Source organism: Saccopteryx bilineata, chromosome 2 (assembly GCF_036850765.1).
Source record: "Saccopteryx bilineata isolate mSacBil1 chromosome 2, mSacBil1_pri_phased_curated, whole genome shotgun sequence".
In the NCBI taxonomy this organism is placed as follows: domain Eukaryota; kingdom Metazoa; phylum Chordata; class Mammalia; order Chiroptera; family Emballonuridae; genus Saccopteryx; species Saccopteryx bilineata.
In genome coordinates, this window is record NC_089491.1 from 121944526 (window position 1) to 121962511 (window position 17986).

A 17986-nucleotide genomic window follows, 5' to 3' on the forward strand; every position below is an offset into this window, starting at 1 on the left:
GTGTGCTTAGGGATTTGTTCATAGTTTTTTTTATAGTCCAGCCCTCCAACAGTCTGAGGGACAGTGAACTGGCCCCCTGTGTAAAAAGTTTGGGGACCCCTGCCTTAGGCTATAAGAATCCTGCCTGCTTACAGCCTGTCCCCCCACATCCAATGCAAACTATAAGCGAGCAAACATATATATATATATATATATATATCATATTTACAAATTTATTTGACCAACAAATGCTAATCTCAGGACCCGAGAGAGAGTAAGCTCCTGGTCTGCCCCATTTTATAGTGTAGAAATGAAAACCTTTAATCCAATATACAAACAAGGAAGTCTCTGATACAAAGTCACTTATCTGAGGCATAATGGGATTCCTCATGAGAGTGCACCACCCCACACCATGCAATCAGTCAAGGGTGTGGGGAAAAGCTTAGTCTTAAAACTAAGCCTTAGTCTATAAGGACTCGGCCTGCTTACAGCCTGTTCCCCGCACCTAGTACAAAGTATAAACAAACATACATATATATTATATTTACAAACTTATTTGACCAACACCTGTCAATCAGAGCTCCCAAAGCCCTGATTCATTCTTTGGTTCCACCACCCAGAGAATCTTCTCTGGTTCCTCCTGGAATCAAAGGCCCCCACCAGCCTCAGCAGAGCTTCCAAAGCCCCTCAGCTCTGGTTCCACATCTGCCCTTCTTCTCTTTCTGCAAAACCCCACCTGGGAAAAAAATTCTTTCTCCAGCAAATGTTAGCAATACAGTGGCCCTCCAAGCAGGATGGTAATCCACAATTTGCAATCTGCAGCCCTGAGGACAGGCTCCACAGCCTTTCACACACTACTTACAAGTGGCACTGCCCAGGCCAATGAAAAGTAAGCGAGCAAACCTAAAAAAACACATTTTACAAATGTATTTTCCCTACAGAGGTCACAGAGAACCTCTCTGATCATGTGACATACGAGCAGAGAGTGAGGAAGTGAGTGGTGTAAGAGGTAAGAGGGAAGAATAAGTTCACAGGGTTATATTTGATATTTTCTTTCTCTCTCTCTCTTTTTTTTAGAAATACAAGGAGACCAGCATGGCTGGAGCAGAGTGAGGGAAAGGGAAAATGTAGATGATATGTTCAGAGAGGAAGCAGGAAACAAGTTAATTTCTATCCTCAAAAGACAAGGTAAAGCATTTGAATTTTAATTTGCAAGAGAGGAGGAATCAAAGGGTTTTGAGAGGTGAAATAACATAACCTAACTTGTTCATTAAAATGATTGTTCTGAATTTAGCGTGGAAGAGAGACATCATGGGGAAACTATGGACATAAGGAAAGTGGTTAAGAGGTTACTGTCCTAGTTCTGTTGAGAGATGAATATAGCTTAATTTAAAGAGGTAGCAGTAGGCCCTGGCTGGTTGGCTCAGTGGTAGAGCATCGGCTTGGCGTGCAGAAGTCCCAGGTTCGATTCCCGGCCAGGGCACACAGGAGAAGCGCCTATCTGCTTCTCCACCCCTCCCCCTCTCCTTCCTCTCTGTCTCTCTCTTGCCCTCCCGCAGCGAGGCTCCATTGGAGCAAAGATGGCCCAGGCGCTGGGGATGGCTCCTTGGCCTCTGCCCCAGGCTCTAGAGTGGCTCTGGTCACAACAGAGCATCGCCCCCGGTGGGCAGAGCGTCGCCCCCTGGTGGGCGTGCTGGGTGGATCCCGGTCGGGCGCATGCGGGAGTCTGACTGTCTCTCCCCATTTCCAGCTTCAGAAAAATACAAAAAAAAATAAAATAAAGAGGTAGCAGTGGAGATGATAAGAATTACTGTGTTCTGGGTATATTTTTAAGTTGGAAGCAACAGATTTTGCTGTTGGATTGAGTAGGTGGATTGATATCATCCATGTAGTAATTTACATTTTAAAAATTATTACAAAATTTATTCTTATTTTTAAAATTTAATTATACTGCTCACAAAAATTAGGGGATATTTCAAAATGAATATAAATCAATAAAAAAGAGAAGCATTTAATTTTTTTAAATTAAACAAGAATATCAGAAAAGCAAATGACAAGTCAAAGAAAGTTGTTTAACTATGTAAATAAGATGCAAAACCAACTTTTATTTCATTGGTGAAAATGCACTATACAAAAGGCTGAAAGTATTGGAGTTATCTGCATGTTCCCTGATCTTGAAATGCAAAGCCTGGAGAGCCATAAGACATCTTGAAGCTGGTCAAACACAGATTACAGTGGCAACAGCACTTGGAACATCTTGAAGCAAGATTAGCAAGCTGTAATTGCTTTCAAGAGGCTGGCACAGTATGAAGAAGATGAGGGCAGGGTCGCCCATCTGCCACCACAGCAAGAGGTGACCGCTACTTGACTTTATTGGCAAGAAGGAACAGGCACAGCAATGTAACAGAACTGTGGGGACAGTTTCTTGCTGCGACTAAGCAATGGATATTCACCCAGACCATATGAAATCAGCTTCAATGTGTTGGACTGCATGCCCGGTGACCAATAGTATGCATTTCATTATCTGCTGCACACCATAGAACCCATAGAGGGTGGGCTGATGAGGATCGTTATTGAACCCATGATGAGTGGTCAACTGTTCTCTTCTCTGAGGAGTCACTGTTCAGTCTGCAGCCTGACAATCATTGTGTCCTGATCTGGCTTGAACGAGGTACACGGGAAAATCCACATTACATGCAAGAAAGTAACTCCTTCGGTGGTAGTGGAATCATAGTGTGAGCTGGCATCAACATTGGTGGTTGTACCAATCTCCACATCATCAGAAACGGATCGCTGACTGCTGTCAGATATCAAGATGAGGTCCTGTACCCTATAGTGGTACCCTATGCTGTAGCAGTTAGAAACAACTTTCTTTTCGTGGACGATAATGCAAGACTCTACCGTGCACATCTCGTAAACAACATGCTTCAGGTGGCAGGAATTGAACGCATGGACTGGCCTTCATGTTCTCTAGACCTGAGTCCATTGAACATGCTTGGGATGCACTGGGAAGACGTCTGACAAACCGTCCAATGCCTCCCACAACACTTCTAGAGCTGGAAGTTGCCCTGGAGCAAGAGTGGCAGAGGATCCCACAAGAACTGCTGGACAATCTGATCCTGTCCATGCCCCATCACTGTCAGTGTGTTGGGGCAGTCTTGGGTGATTATGCACCCTACTGAGCAGTCAATGTGTGGCACTCTCGTCCAGTTTAACATGCTTCTGTTCACCCCCACCAATAGGTCACTTGCTACTGAATCACGATAATTGAGTTTGCATCTCATTTGAATAATCAAACAACTTTCTTTGACTTGTCTTTTGCTTTTCTGAATTTCTTATTCAATAAAAAAATCAAATGCTTTTTATTTATCGATTCATATTCATTTTGAAATATCCTCTACTTTTTGTGAGCAGTGTATATACATGAGTAAAAATGGGAGGAAAATGAACATCTCATATCCATCACCCAGTTTCTACACATCATTTTGATAATTTTTCTTTATCTCCTTTTGAATCAGTTTTTGTACTTGATTATTTGAAAGAAATCGAGACATCATATCATTTCACCCGTATATACTTTAGTATATATTTCTAAATGTTATGAACATGTTTTTACAGAATGCTATCATCATGTTCTAATAAAATTAGGAAGAATAATTCTTTGGTATCAATGAATAACAAGATGATATTCAAATTTGCTTAAATGATATTTTTTTTTAATTGCAAAAATGTTTACTTGGAATGGAACACATCAATATTTTTAAAAAATGTACATGCCTTTAAAGTCAATACCCTAAACAGAAATATAGAACATTTCCATCACCCTAAAAATTTGTCTTGCTCACCTTCTAGTTAAATTCCACTTCTCTAGGCAACCCCTGCTCTGATTCTCATCAACATGGATTGAGTTTTCCTGTTTGTGAATTTTCCAAAAATAATATCATATGAAATGTATTCTTTTATGTTTGGCTTCTTTCTTCAACATAATATTTTTGAGATTCATTTACATTGTTTACATGCATTACTAGTTCATTCTAGTTTTATTTTTGGATATTATTCTATTTTGCAAATATAAAATAGGAGCCATTACAAATCTTCCATACCTTAAATTATTTTTCATGCTTCCCAGCACAAACATACCACATTTTGAGAGTCATTACTCAACATTGCCTTGCTTTGGAACATCTTAACTGCAGACAATATCCAGAAATGTCACATATGAAATAGGCATAGACATTATTTGGTAAGCATAACCATATTGGGTATTATAAAAAATACAAAAATGAGTGCAATATGATTTATCAGGGTTCATACCCATGGCAAAACAGACATGTAAATACGATAATCACTTGTGACAGAAAGCAGAAGTAAAGATAATATTTTGTGCAATTATAACAGAAGTGATGAATTCTGGGTGTGGGCAGAGTATAGGGCAGGGAATCTGGGCAGTTGCTGTGCAGGAAGCAGAATGCGACCCCAGCTTTCAAGGAGGACTGGAGTCTACAGGAAGTACATGGAAATGGATAGTTCAGAATGAAGGAAAGGCTTTATACAATCACAATGGTGTCCATGTGTCGGACCTTTGTGCACCAAATTAATAGAGCAAGTACCCTTGCAGATTATCTTGGACCCCTCCTCATTCTTACTCCTATGAGATGTCACCAAATTTTATTGGTAGCGCTTTTACAGTCTTTTGAATTATCTACTTTCTTCTGTTCTCATTACCACTTCCTCCGTTCAAACCTGTTTTACCTCGTTTCCTCTTTCCCACGCAACTGCAATGGACTCCTCACTGGCTTGCCTGCTTCTGATCTACCCTCACTCTAATTGCTATAGACAGTGCACGAGAACTGTTTTTGCCAAATCCAGACTGACTGCGTTACTTCCCTCTTCTGGCATTGATTGTGGGCTAGAGCTGACATTCCTCTGCTTTTTCCTCAACGCCCATTCTACTCTGCTGTCTGACTTGACAGTCTCCAAATCACTATGTATTTTAAACATAATGCACAATTTTGCTTCCTAAATATTCTTTATCTTTTTCCTGACATTGTCTCTTTGTGGAAATTAACAATCCCAGTGTTCAGAACTGTTTCCTTCTCTCTGCTTAATTAATCCTCTGAGACCAAATGTAACATTAGTGTCTTCTGGGAAGCTTTCCTCAATCCCCATCCCTGTCAAAACTAGTCAATATTTAGACATAACTTTTGCCATATAGAGCATGCTTTGTATTATAATGGTTTCTATTCATTTCCATTCTGCCACTGGACTGTAACTTCCCTGGGGAAAAAAGCCATGTTTTGGTTACTCTGGTCCTAGTGGCATGCCCTTTCCATTTCTGGCTCTCATCATTATTGTATAAAATCATTTTCTTTTACTTTTAAGGTACACTGTTTTCTGAAAGTAAACTCGAATACATTTTAAACTATCCTTGTCATGACATATAATCTGACATAGTGCTGAAAGTCACTGAACATGGTTAATTATATGATGAATGATAAAAATTAGATCCTCGCATGTCTAAGCAGGTAGGAGGGAGATCCATAGCTTGACTTACTTGTAGATGTGTGGAACCTTTTCCTCCCTTTTTGCTATACCTATTTTTGAATTTTTTACAACTTGAGGAAACATGTCATACTTAAGAATAAATTATCTGACTCAGGCAAAAATACAAGATTAGGCTAAAGATATTTTCAGCATTCAGAAATAGGACACATAGCCCCTGGGAACTATAACATTAAATCAGGGTAGAGTTATATTAAATAGACTAAAAAGTAATGCCTTATGATTGAATGCATATTTAGTATGTGGTCCTATGAGGTGTTCAGCCTGGACTAAGATTCTTATTATAGCACAAGTAAAATAATTAACTGAATGCTGAATTAGGAATAGATGAGTAAATCATCATGTCCCCAGTTTTGGCCTGATTCATCCAGCTCCTGGGAGGTTTCTTTTTTGTCATTCAGAGAAAATAATAACAACATTATATGTAAATAATGATATATAAAATAATTAGCTATTTCAGTCATGTGACTTCTGAATGATGTTTTCAAAGCGTATTGCTGTTTAACTGATAATGTGAAATGTATAAGATATTTAAATAAGTATTAAGGCTGACATTAGATCTAAGTTCATGCTTTAAAATCATATGAATTTTAACAGCTGAAGATTTTAAATCTTTTTTTCATATTCATGCTATTAAGAAATAGTTAGACAATTTTCGTGTACACCTCCACCCTGCCTTTCCCATCCAGCCCCCAGACCTCACAGTCACACACCACAGCAGACATTAAATAATGTAGAAGATATATTTAGTGCCATTGAAGGAATATGTATACATATTCAGAATATACATCTTCAACTGTTACAAGTTACTTTGAACAAATAAATACCTAATGACATTATGTGGAGAGACGGTCTACCCCAAAATTAGAATTACTTTGTTTTCAGAAGAAAACATAATTTTTCCTTCATTAACAGTAGCAGAGAGCAAGCTTTACATTTTATAATAAAAGTATCTCAGCTAACACAACCAGGGTATATTTATATGTGAAAAAAGAATTACATTGTTATTTATTCTGTGAGTGTTCTTTTTTTAAAGGTGAGTTCTTGGAAAATTATTTTATCCTAAATTGTGAATTTTCTCTCATTTATGTTAATGTAATAAAATTATTCTTCATTATTTCCTAAGAATAGAACAAAACATAGATGAAAACCTTATATAAAAATATTAAGAATAAGTAAAAGTTTCTTTCAGAACAATACTCTATTTGGTTTCTGATAAAATTTTTATAAAAATTAAATTAATTTTATAGAAAGAATATACATTAAGGTATAACATGGAAAGTAAATGAAAGGAAAGTAAATTTTTCTGTAAATGTTGTTACATTGTGTATAGATAAGAAGTCAAGAGGTTTTATTTCTAAAAATCTTGTCAGATGAGGCCTAGTTAAAGGACTGGAAATTTTGTCCTGAGAAACAGAGGAATAGAAAAAGAGAGACATGTTTCAAATATGCAAAGGATTCCCTGGAGAAGGACAAAGAAAGCTGTGTTGGGTTACACGGACTGGTTCTTGAATGTTACAGTCACCCGCCTCCTTCTTCCTGCTAACATCTGGATGTGCTGCAAATTAAGGAGAAACCAGGTGTGGGGGAGGAAGATGAGTGACCAGGCAGGTGGCCCAGGGCTGTGAAATCACATCAAGAGTATTAATAATGGCTTTCCCTCTATTTTGGTGTTTCTACAGAATCTATTAGCAGCAGTGATGGTAACAACAGTAACAAGGTAGTAATTGCTTTATTTCTTTAAGTACTTTGTAGAGCACATGTGTTTTAAAATAAATGTGCCAGGGGCAACCGTTCTTAGGTTATTTTTACTTAGCTATTTAAAAATATCTTACCTACAAACACAAATGTAGTTTTATATGAAAAGAAAGAGAATTCTAACATACTGTTCTAACTGGAATGATTCAGTCTTTGAAACAAAGGTATCATTTCAGAGAACAAATGCAGCTCAATTGAGACAGGTATAAATTGAGTCTCACAAGTTAAGTTCAGATTTTAATGGGTTTTATTATATTGTTCAACTGGAACTAAAAATCTGAGCAATTCTTTAAAATTTCTATCATTGTCTTCTCTGTTTCTTCTCGTTCATTAGAACTCTTCTTTTGCCCTGTCGTACTCTCTTCTGAGTTAGGGTGATATGTAAAGCTGAATACATTCTTGACTGAATTTTGTTTGATAAAAATGTAATTAAAAAAGTAAACCAAGAAGCCCCGGCCGGTTAGCTCAGTGGTAGAGCGTCGGCCTGGCGTGCAGAAGTCCCGGGTTCGATTCCCAGCCAGGGCACACAGGAGAAGCGCCCATCTGCTTCTCCACCCCCCTCCTTCCTCTCTGTTTCTCTCTTCCCCTCCCGCAGCCAAGGCTCCATTGGAGCAAAAAGATGGCCCGGGCGCTGGGGATGGCTCCTTGGCCTCTGCCCCAGGTGCTAGAGTGGCTCTGGTCGCGGCAGAGCGACGCCCCGGAGGGGCAGAGCATTGCCCCCTGGTGGGCAGAGCGTCGCCCCCTGGTGGGCGTGCTGAGTGGATCCCGGTCGGGCGCATGCGGGAGTCTGTCTGACTGTCTCTCCCTGTTTCCAGCTTCAGAAAAATACAAAAAAAAAAAAAAGTAAACCAAGAAGTTGCTTATGTATAAAAATAGTGTTCTGAGTAAAATATTCCACAGTGGCAGTGCTGATAAAATTATTCACAAATCTGATCTCATAGATGTTTGCTGTAAATAAAAGTATATAGGAAATTATTTAGGGGAAGATCACATTTACTGCCAACTGATTTCTCCAGACTGTGTTACTTATGAATGTTCTTAGTTTGTATCACAAAAAAATAATCTTGTAAAGCTTATATTATTTTTCGAGAAAGCCTTTGTAGTTGCTCATACAAAGGTCCTGTCCAGTTTTTCAGATACAGTTTTACTAGAGTAGTTGTGTAGGTGTATATTCACATATTTATTAAAACTCAATTGCATTTGATCTATCTTTACCTCTGCCTTGTAGCCCCTTTTTCTATCTATAAACAAGCAGCAAACCATTTTTTTCCATTCTTTACTTCTTTTTTCCTAAATAGTTTGGTATAGAATTACATTTTTTTTTTGAATTACATTTTTGACATCAATTGTTTATTAATGTTTTACTATGGATGAATACTCTGCTACATGGGATTCAGTGAAGAACAGTACCTGGTCAAAGATCACACCATTTAGAAGGTTGATTATGATGTGTCCATATATACATACATGTACACACTTAAACATATGCTGTAAGGAGAGTGTTGTAAGAGTTAGATAATGTAGTACTTGTTTCTCTTTTTCTTCCTTTTTTCTTCCTTCCTTCCTTCCTTCCTTCCTTCCTTCCTTCCTTCCTTCCTTCCTTCCTTCCTTCTTTCTTCCTTTCTTTCTTTCTTCCTTTCTTTCTTTTTCTGTTTCTTTCTTTCTTTTTTTTTTTAGAAGAGGGGAGGCAGAGAGACAGACTCCTGCATGTGCTCCACCAGGATCCACCCAGCAAGCCCATTAGGGGGTGATGCTCTGCCCATCTGGGGCATTGCTTCATTGCAACCAGAGCCATTTTTTAGCACCTGAGGTGAAGGCCATGGAACCATCCTCAGCTTCTGAGGCCAACTCACTCAAGCCAATCAAGCCATGGCTGTGGGAGAGGGAGAGGGAGAGAGAGAGAAAGAGGAAAAGTGAAGAAGCAGATGGTCACTTCTCCTATGCATCCTGACCAGAAATCGAACCCAGGACATCCACACGCTGGGCCTATGATCTACCACTGAGCCTACTGTCCAGGGTCAGTACTTATTTCTGATAGGAGTAGTCATAAATGGCTTCATGAAGAAGATTATATTTGAGCTCAGCCTTGAAGTATAAGCAATCTGTCAAAAGGAAAAAATAAGAAACAGAAAACAATTTAGGTGAAAATAATAAGATGTTTTTTCTAGCTTTGCTGATTTAATTTTCATCTCTACCTCTAGTCCACTACAAATACACTTTTGTATGCATAGTATGAACTAAAAATTAATATTTATTTTTTCCTTATGTTTATCTAGCCATTCTTGAACAATTGTTGAACAAATTTTTCTATATCTATTGTATTATCATGACTCTCTTGTCAAAAATCAACTGAACTAATATGTGTGAGTTCATTTCTGGACTCTATTCTATTCCATTGACCTATCCTTACACAAATACCACACCACCGTCTAGATTACTGTTTGGTAGAAAATCTTAAAAGAAACTAACTTCTCTTTTACACATTTGCTTTTTATGTTTAACATCATTTTTGAATATTCTAAGTCTTTTCCAGTTCCATATTATTTTTAGAATCAGCCTATTAATTTTGGCAAAATAAAATCATGACAAGGTTTACCTACATAGGTAGGCAAAGATTTCTAAAGAGACTCCATAAATACTAACATTAAAAGAAAATAAATATAATAAATAAGAATTTGTTTAAATGAAAAATTTCTGCTAATTATAAGGCATGTTAAAAATGAAAAAGTTAATATGCAGACTGAGCAAATATTTGTAATACACATATCTGATAAAGAATTTGTATCTGGATACATGAAGATACTCTATGAATCAATAATAAAAAGACAGAAACTCAGTAAAAATTGGAAAAAGATCTGAAGGGTCATTTGACAAAATAAGATATATGAATTAACAATAGCATATGAATGGTGGTCAACATCATTAGTAATCAGGAAAAAGCACATTTAACCACATTGAGTTAATAATTCACATCAATTAGAATGTTTAAAATAAAAAGACTACAGTAAACATTAGTGAGAATATGAAGCAACTGGAACTCTCATACAGAGACAAGAGAGTATAGAATGGCAAAACTATTTTGGAACACTGCATATAATGGTGGGATGAGTTCAGTAGAACCGATACCCAACTTTTGTTGAGTTTGGCGAAGCAGTTGTTAAAATGGCACTTGTAATCAGAGTTCTCTCTAAGGTGGGCACCTGGGAAACCACCCCATGTGGAAATCACAAACTTATATTCCTTACTCTTTTTTAACATTCATCTGTGCAACAGCATATTCTAAGTGCTCGTAGTAATGTTCATTCCATCCATAGGTGAAAAAATTTGCAAGTGAGGATGCCAATCACGAAACAATATGAAAATATCTTAAATTACAGTTTTATTATTTTTTGTCAGGTATTATTTAATATTTTTAGTTAATATTTTAAAACTCATAATTTAGTTTTGTGTACCTCTTTTATTATTCTTATTTAGGCATTAAATACATGAAATAATAAACTACCTTTCTGTATATAATTTTTTTATACTTAAAACAGTCATTAGGGCAGAGAACTGGTTGTTAAATTGTTTGAATCCCACCACTGACTGCATAATAATCTGTTATAAAGTCAAACATATGCAAAATTTTATTGCTAAATATTTATTCAAAAGAAATGAAAAAATGTGACCACAAAGAGACTTGTATGTACATATATATAACAACTTTATTCATAGTAGCCTTAAACTAGAAACTGTCTAAATATTCATCACAGGAAACTGAATAAACAAATTGTGGTATATATATGTGTCATGGTATACTACTGAACAATAAAAAGGGAACACACCATTGACATATGAATAAACATGCACATGCTCTATAGACATTATTTAGCTAGAGAAACCTGACAAAAAGAGTACATTATATATGATTCTGTTAATATGGAATTTAAGAAAAAGGCAGAATAATCTATGTTGATAAAAATCAGAACAGTATTTGCCTGTGGCTGGTGTTGAGGTTGATTGAAAAGAAGCACAAGGTGATTTTTTGGGTACTGGTGATCTTTTATATCTTGATTTGAGTATAGGTTTTATGAGTGTATACATTTGTCATGAGTCAGCAACAGCACATTTAAACTCTCTTTATTTTAATGTATATAAAATATGCCTTCATAAAAAAGATATATTAAATAAAGTAACAAGATACAAAAAAAAAAAAAAAGAAGAAGAAAAGCAAAATTTGCAAGTGTTTTCATGGCAAATGGGATGGAGACCAGAAATTAGTGAGATATATATGGTTTGGGGACCAGTGTTAGTTGAAGGGTTGGATTTTTTTTTTTTTTTCCCCTACAGAGACAGAGAGAGTCAGAGAGAGGGATAGATAGGGACAGTCAGACAGGAACGGAGAGAGATGAGAAGCATCAATCATCAGTTTTTCGTTGCGACACCTTAGTTGTTCATTGATTGCTTTCTCATATGTGCCTTGACCACGGGCCTTCAGCAGACCGAGTAACCCCTGGCTTGAGCCAGCAACCTTGGATCCAAACTGGTGAGCTTTTTGCTCAAACCAGATGAGCCCGCGCTGAAGCTGGCGACTTCGGGGTCTCGAACCTGTGTCCTTCCGCATCCCAGTCTGATGCTTTATCCACTGCACCACCGCCTGGTCAGGCGGGTTGGATTTTTTTTTTTTTAATTTGAAAATGTGCTGCCAAAGATGGATTTTAATAAAGGAAAGTGATGTGATCAGAGCTATGTTCTAGGGTTATTTACCTGCTCAGCTCTGAGGAGTAAGGAATGTGATGAGGTTGTGGATGGCATGTCAAAGACCTGCTGGGGACACTAGAATTTCAGATGATGTCAACAGGAATGAAAAGAAGGTAATAAATCTGAGAGGTTATCACAAAGAAAAAATTAACAAGATTTACCGTATTTCCCCCTGATAAGACGCACATTTCCCCTGAAAAGTTTGGGGTCTAAAAACTGAGTGAGTCTTATACAGTGGTTGTAGATTTTTTTTTTTACTTGCATTTACCATTTTTTCTTGCTTGTTTTTGAGCTCATTGTTGAAGACAGTGATTTCTCATCAGACACATGAGGACAAGCTAATGGATGGGAATTTTGACAGTAATGAGGAGTTGTGTGAATTTTATGATGAATAAAACTTGAGTTCTATAATTTTATGTAATACTTTTTTTTTTCAAACTTAGGGCCCCAAAATTAAGGTGCATCTTATACATGGGAGCATCTTATATGTGGGGAAATATGGTAATAACAGAATTGATACAAGGAAAGTGATTAGGGAGTAAAAGCTTTAGGACTCAACAAAGTGCCTGGTACTGTACATATATAGTAGCAACTTTATAAATGTTTGCTAAAAAAGTGAATACACAAATGAAGGAAGTTCTGGTCTGAGAAATTTGGAGAAGTTTGGTGCTATTGACGGAAATAGCAAAGAAGGAGAAGAAGGTGGCTAGAAGAAATGAGTGCGTGAGATTTTATTTTGGACATGTTTTAAGAAACATGTCTGTAGAGATGAAAAGGCGGAGTATACAGTTGGAGCCATTGGTCTGAACATCTGGAAAGAGGTGATGGTTGGATATAAAGGTTTTAGAATGATGAACGTGGAGGACCTAGTTGAATTATGTGAACAGAAGATATCATCTAGGGCACTTACAGGAAGAAGAGGAGAAGCTTGACAAGGTGGGTGTGGAGTTGGCGAGAGAATGGAGGAAACAGTGGCCGAAAAGAGACTGAGCAGGAGTTGTCAGGCGGGTAAGAGGAGGAAAGTGCCGAGAAAGTTTAGGAGGCAAAGGCTTCCAGCAGGTTGGTGGTCCGGTCTGACAGGAAGTAAGAAAACATAGAACATGCAATTAACACACATAGGAAACACAAACAGCCACAAATATATGTACAAGTGTTTCACCTCACTATTAATTTTAAAACTCTAACAAGATACCATTTTTATCTCTCACAGTTCAACTGCATAGAAATGAAGGAGCAAATGCATGCTAGGTTTTCCACAAGGTGGACACTGGCTTTGCCTATTGTAACAAAAATTCCACTGGCTACAACCTTACTTTTTTGTGTGTGTGTGACAGAGACAGAGACAAATAGAGACAGGGACAGATAGGGATAGACAGAAAGAAAGGGAGAGAGATGAGAAGTATAGATTCTTTGTTGTGGCACCTTAGTTGTTCATTGATTGCTTTCTCATATGTGTCTTGACTGGGGGGGGGTGCTACAGCAGATCGAGTGACCCCTTGCTCAAGCCAGCAACCTTGGGCTCAAGCTGGTGAGACTTGCTCAAACCAGATCAGCCTGTGCTCAAGCTGCGGACCTTAGGGTCCCGAACCTGGGTCCTCTGTATCCCAGTCTGATGCTCTATCCACTGCACCAACGCCTGTCAGTCTACAACCTTCTTCTTAATCTACAAGTTATTCTTGACTCCTTCCTGTCTGCTCACCTTCCACCTGTTCTAGTCTGTCAACATGCCCCATGAACTCTTCTGAAAATGCTCTGCATCCATCTGGTTCTCTAGATTGCCATTGTCACCTCCCTGGTTCAAGCCACCATCATGTAGCTTTTTTCCTGGGAATTATTCTGCTTTCAGGTTCCTGCAATCTGTCCACATTGCAACCAGAGAGAGTTGGTATTTTATGAACATAAGTTATATGATGTCACTCTTTCTGCTCAGAACTCTGCAAGAGCTTTTAAATGAATGCAGAAGGAACTCCAGACTTCAAGGCATTATATTATCTGGCTCCTGCTTACCTCTCCATACTTTTATTTATTTACTTTTTTTTCTGCTGACAGCTGGCTGGTTTGAACTTAAAAGCTAGTAGCCTTAACTATCATTTTGGGGTTAGGAAGTTATAGTTTTCCTTATTACTTGCAGGCCAGTTTTCTCAAATTTACAGTATGGCAAACTTTTCTGACCAATTGTCACCGGATGGATCAAAGTGTCAAACTTTCATTTTGAATTCCAAAAATTTTTCATTTCTTGATTCATTCCCTCATACTCTTGCCGATGTCAGCTTGAGAAATTTTCTTACCCAAATAACTTTGCTATCAGAGAAGCTACTTTTTGGCCAATTTTGAAGTTTAGAACAAGCCCTAATTCTAGGTCTTGGCCTTGTGTTCATAGAACACCTCAAGCTAAATTTACATTTTCATGACTTTTCTTCCTTTTCTGGACTCTGTCTCATCTCCAAATTGTTAGTGGTTTCTGCTGTTCTCATTTGAGCAGCCACATGATTATGGGAACCTACACACTGGGAAGAAAACTAGTTATTGAGATGGGGCATGTGGAGTTGGGAACAACTTATTAACTGCTGGGTGTGGCCCACACCAATCTGGCAAGCTGGGACTCATAGCGCTTCTCCCTGAATTTACCCTGGGGAAGAGGCTTAGCTAGCAGTTCTTTAAAGAGCTCAGGATTTGGTGCCAGGTGTTTTCCTTGTAAAACAGCTGACCAACTCTACTCAGTGCAGTCAGAGTCTGGGGTTGCCTCCCACAAGGAAAAACTGGTGACCCATTTTAGTTGGTACCGCAGGAAACTTTCCTTGAGAACTAAAATGGTTTGGGGATAGAAGGACAGTATAAACTAAGTTTTGGAGTGTTTTTTTTATTGGCTTAATACATTATATAAAATTTACTATTTAATTATTCAAACTTTTAAAATTGATTATTTTTAGAGGAACAGAAAAGAGGAGAGAGAAAGAGAGAGATATAGAGAAACATCGATCCACTATTACATCCATTCATGCCATCATCTGTTGATTTTTGTATGTACTCCGACTGGGGATCAAACCTAAAACCTTGGCATCTTGGGAAGATAGTCTAACCAACTGAGCTACCTGTCCAGGTCTATTTTAGTCATTTTTATGTATACAATTCAGTATTATTAAGTGCATCCATGATGTTGTGAAACTATTACCACTACCTAATTCCAAAACATTCTCACCTCCCTAAAAGAAACCCTATACCCAGCCCTGGCTGGTTGGCCTAGCGTGCGGAGGACCCGGGTTTGATTTCCGGCCAGGGCACACAGGAGAAGCGCCCATTTGCTTCTCCACCCCTCCGCCATGCTTTCCTCTCTGTCTCTTTCTTCCCCTCCCGCAGCCAAGGCTCCATTGGAGCAAAGATGGCCCGGGCGCTGGGGATGGCTCTGTGGCCTCTGCCTCAGGCGCTAGAGTGGCTCTGGTCGCAACATGGCGACGCCCAGGATGGGCAGAGCATCGCCCCCTGGTGGGCAGAGCGTTGCCCCTGGTGGACGTGCCGGGTGGATCCCGGTCGGGCGCATGCGGGAGTCTGTCTGACTGTCTCTCCCTGTTTCCAGCTTCAGAAAAAAAAGAAAAAAAAAAAAAAAAGCAAAAAAAAAAGAAACCCTATACCCATTAGAAGTCACTACTATTAAAAGGGAGTATCAGAGGATAAGTGGTGGTGGATGAAGACTTGATGTGGGAGGATGGGTGAACACACAATATGATGTGAAGAGATGTATTTAGAATTGGGCACCTGAAACCTGTGTAATTATATTAACCTGTGTCACATCAATAAATTCAGTTAAAAAAAATAACTCCCAATCTTGTGGTCTCTTCTGGTTTAAATAGAACAAGTAATTAAAACTTGTTCATCCCACTGAGGATTTAAACTCATTAATTCAAAGGTCAAACTATTTGGGCTGTTCTGGGCTTGACTCTCTTTATTGCTTTTCTCCATCCTAGGAGGTTACAAACATGGCATTGGGAGAGGTATGGTTGGTCCTCACACCCTTCTATGGTTCCCACTACCTCTGCTTGTTTTTTTTTTTTTATATAAATCTTGTCCTGGCTATATTTGTTTGAACTGCACTAGCTAGGCCCCGAGGAATGTGCCAGAATTTTCCACTGATATTCACAGCTTTACTAGTACCCTGTGGTAACAAGATGTGGGTCCCTTCAACCTTTTTTTTCTTAGATAGGAGGCTTCCTCCAATCCTGTGGACCCTCAGCATTTACATCACTCAGGTCTGTAGCCTGTGGGTGATATGTTATAAATTCAGTGGATTTCAGGGTATTTGCTCATCATACCATAGTATTTGTCATAGAGAGGCCTCACTGATCTGATGCAATGTTATGTGGGAATCCCATTTGGGTGATGTGAACTCTGTAAGTCTTCAAATAATGAGCTAATATACGTTCTGTGGGTAAGAAGTCATATACAGAATATGTGTTGGTAAGTCAAAATGAATCTTTGGTCCTTCCAGGATAGAAGGGGTCCAATGGAGGCAACTTATACCACTAAGTGAATGGCTGATGTCCTTGTGGGAGGTTCCTGTATGAGGGAATCAGCATTAGGAAATATGGGTGACAAGTTGGAAATTCAGCAGCAGCCTCGGTGAGTAGGAACCCATTATTGTGAGTCCATGCAAGGCATCTTTCCCTGCCTCTATGGTTCTAATCTACAAGCCCATTGTTTCAGCACTGGGACAGCTGGTGACAGAGACTTACAATGTCAGCTGGCCAAGTCCTTCTATCTACTTTGCTGTTTAATGCTTCTTCCTTGGAAGATATTCTATGGTAGTAGTAGCAATACAAGTCAAATGCAAAAATCTTATTTCTTCAGAAACAAAGGTCTATCCACATGCTTCTGTTTCTGACCTTCTTGTCCCTGCTCTTCTAATATTTCTTTTTCCAGGCCCCTGACCAATGCTAAGCTATTTGTTGAGTCCATGCATAGAGTATATCTCTTTCAGTACAAAGAAAATCAGATATATTGCTTAAAAATCTGTTCATCAGGGGAATTTCACCTCACAACCCTCACCTTCAAATCCATCACTCATTAGAGAATGCAGTGTGGCCAAGGTCCATTTTTAGCTTACTACCAATAAAATCATAAAATAGCTCATCTGTGAGCCAAGCATGACCCTTCCTTCTTCATCAGCATGCCATGATGGGTAACATGCATCCACCTTCCTGTGCCTCAAAATTGTTCTTCTGATCAGGTCTTGGCTTTGATCCTAATATTTCACTTCCAGTTATGATCTATTGTTTCCAAACCTGCACAATTTTCTGTGTCTGGCAGAACCAAGGTTCTGTTTGGAACTTTTATGCTCATGGTCACTTTGTGCTTCATGGTCAGGTATTTAGTCTTTATCAGAATCCAGTTGCACACTGAAACAGTTTTGACAAGGTATATAGTTTTACACTGTAGATGGCATGACCTTGTTTTATAATTCTAAAGGTAATTTTTCTATTGGGACTTTCCTTGAACTCTATTCTACACCACTCCTTTCCTTCGATACACTTTAATAACTTAGATTTCGCTGAGTCAAATGGCCCAAATGAGAAGATTACTTATACTCTGGACATTTCCTGCTCTGGTCCTCATTCAAAGCCGGCAGCTTTTTCTGTCAACTGATTCGTGGGCCAAAGAAGTATTCAAATACAGTCAGGTTCCAGAAATGGGACATGAATTTGGTTGATATGGGTGTTCAGTTGAGAGCACGTTCCAGTAAGGTTAATAGCCATGGGTTGTCAGCTGCTGCCACCACACCCAGCATCTGGGGGTTGAATACTTTCAGTGTTCAGAAGGTATCCTGTCAACACAGAACACAGAGCAGTGACGCTGACAGCTGACTTATCAACAGCCAAAACAGAAGCCAGAGACAGTGGGATAATACGAGAAATGTGCTGAGATAATAATGCCAAACTACTATTCTATATCCATT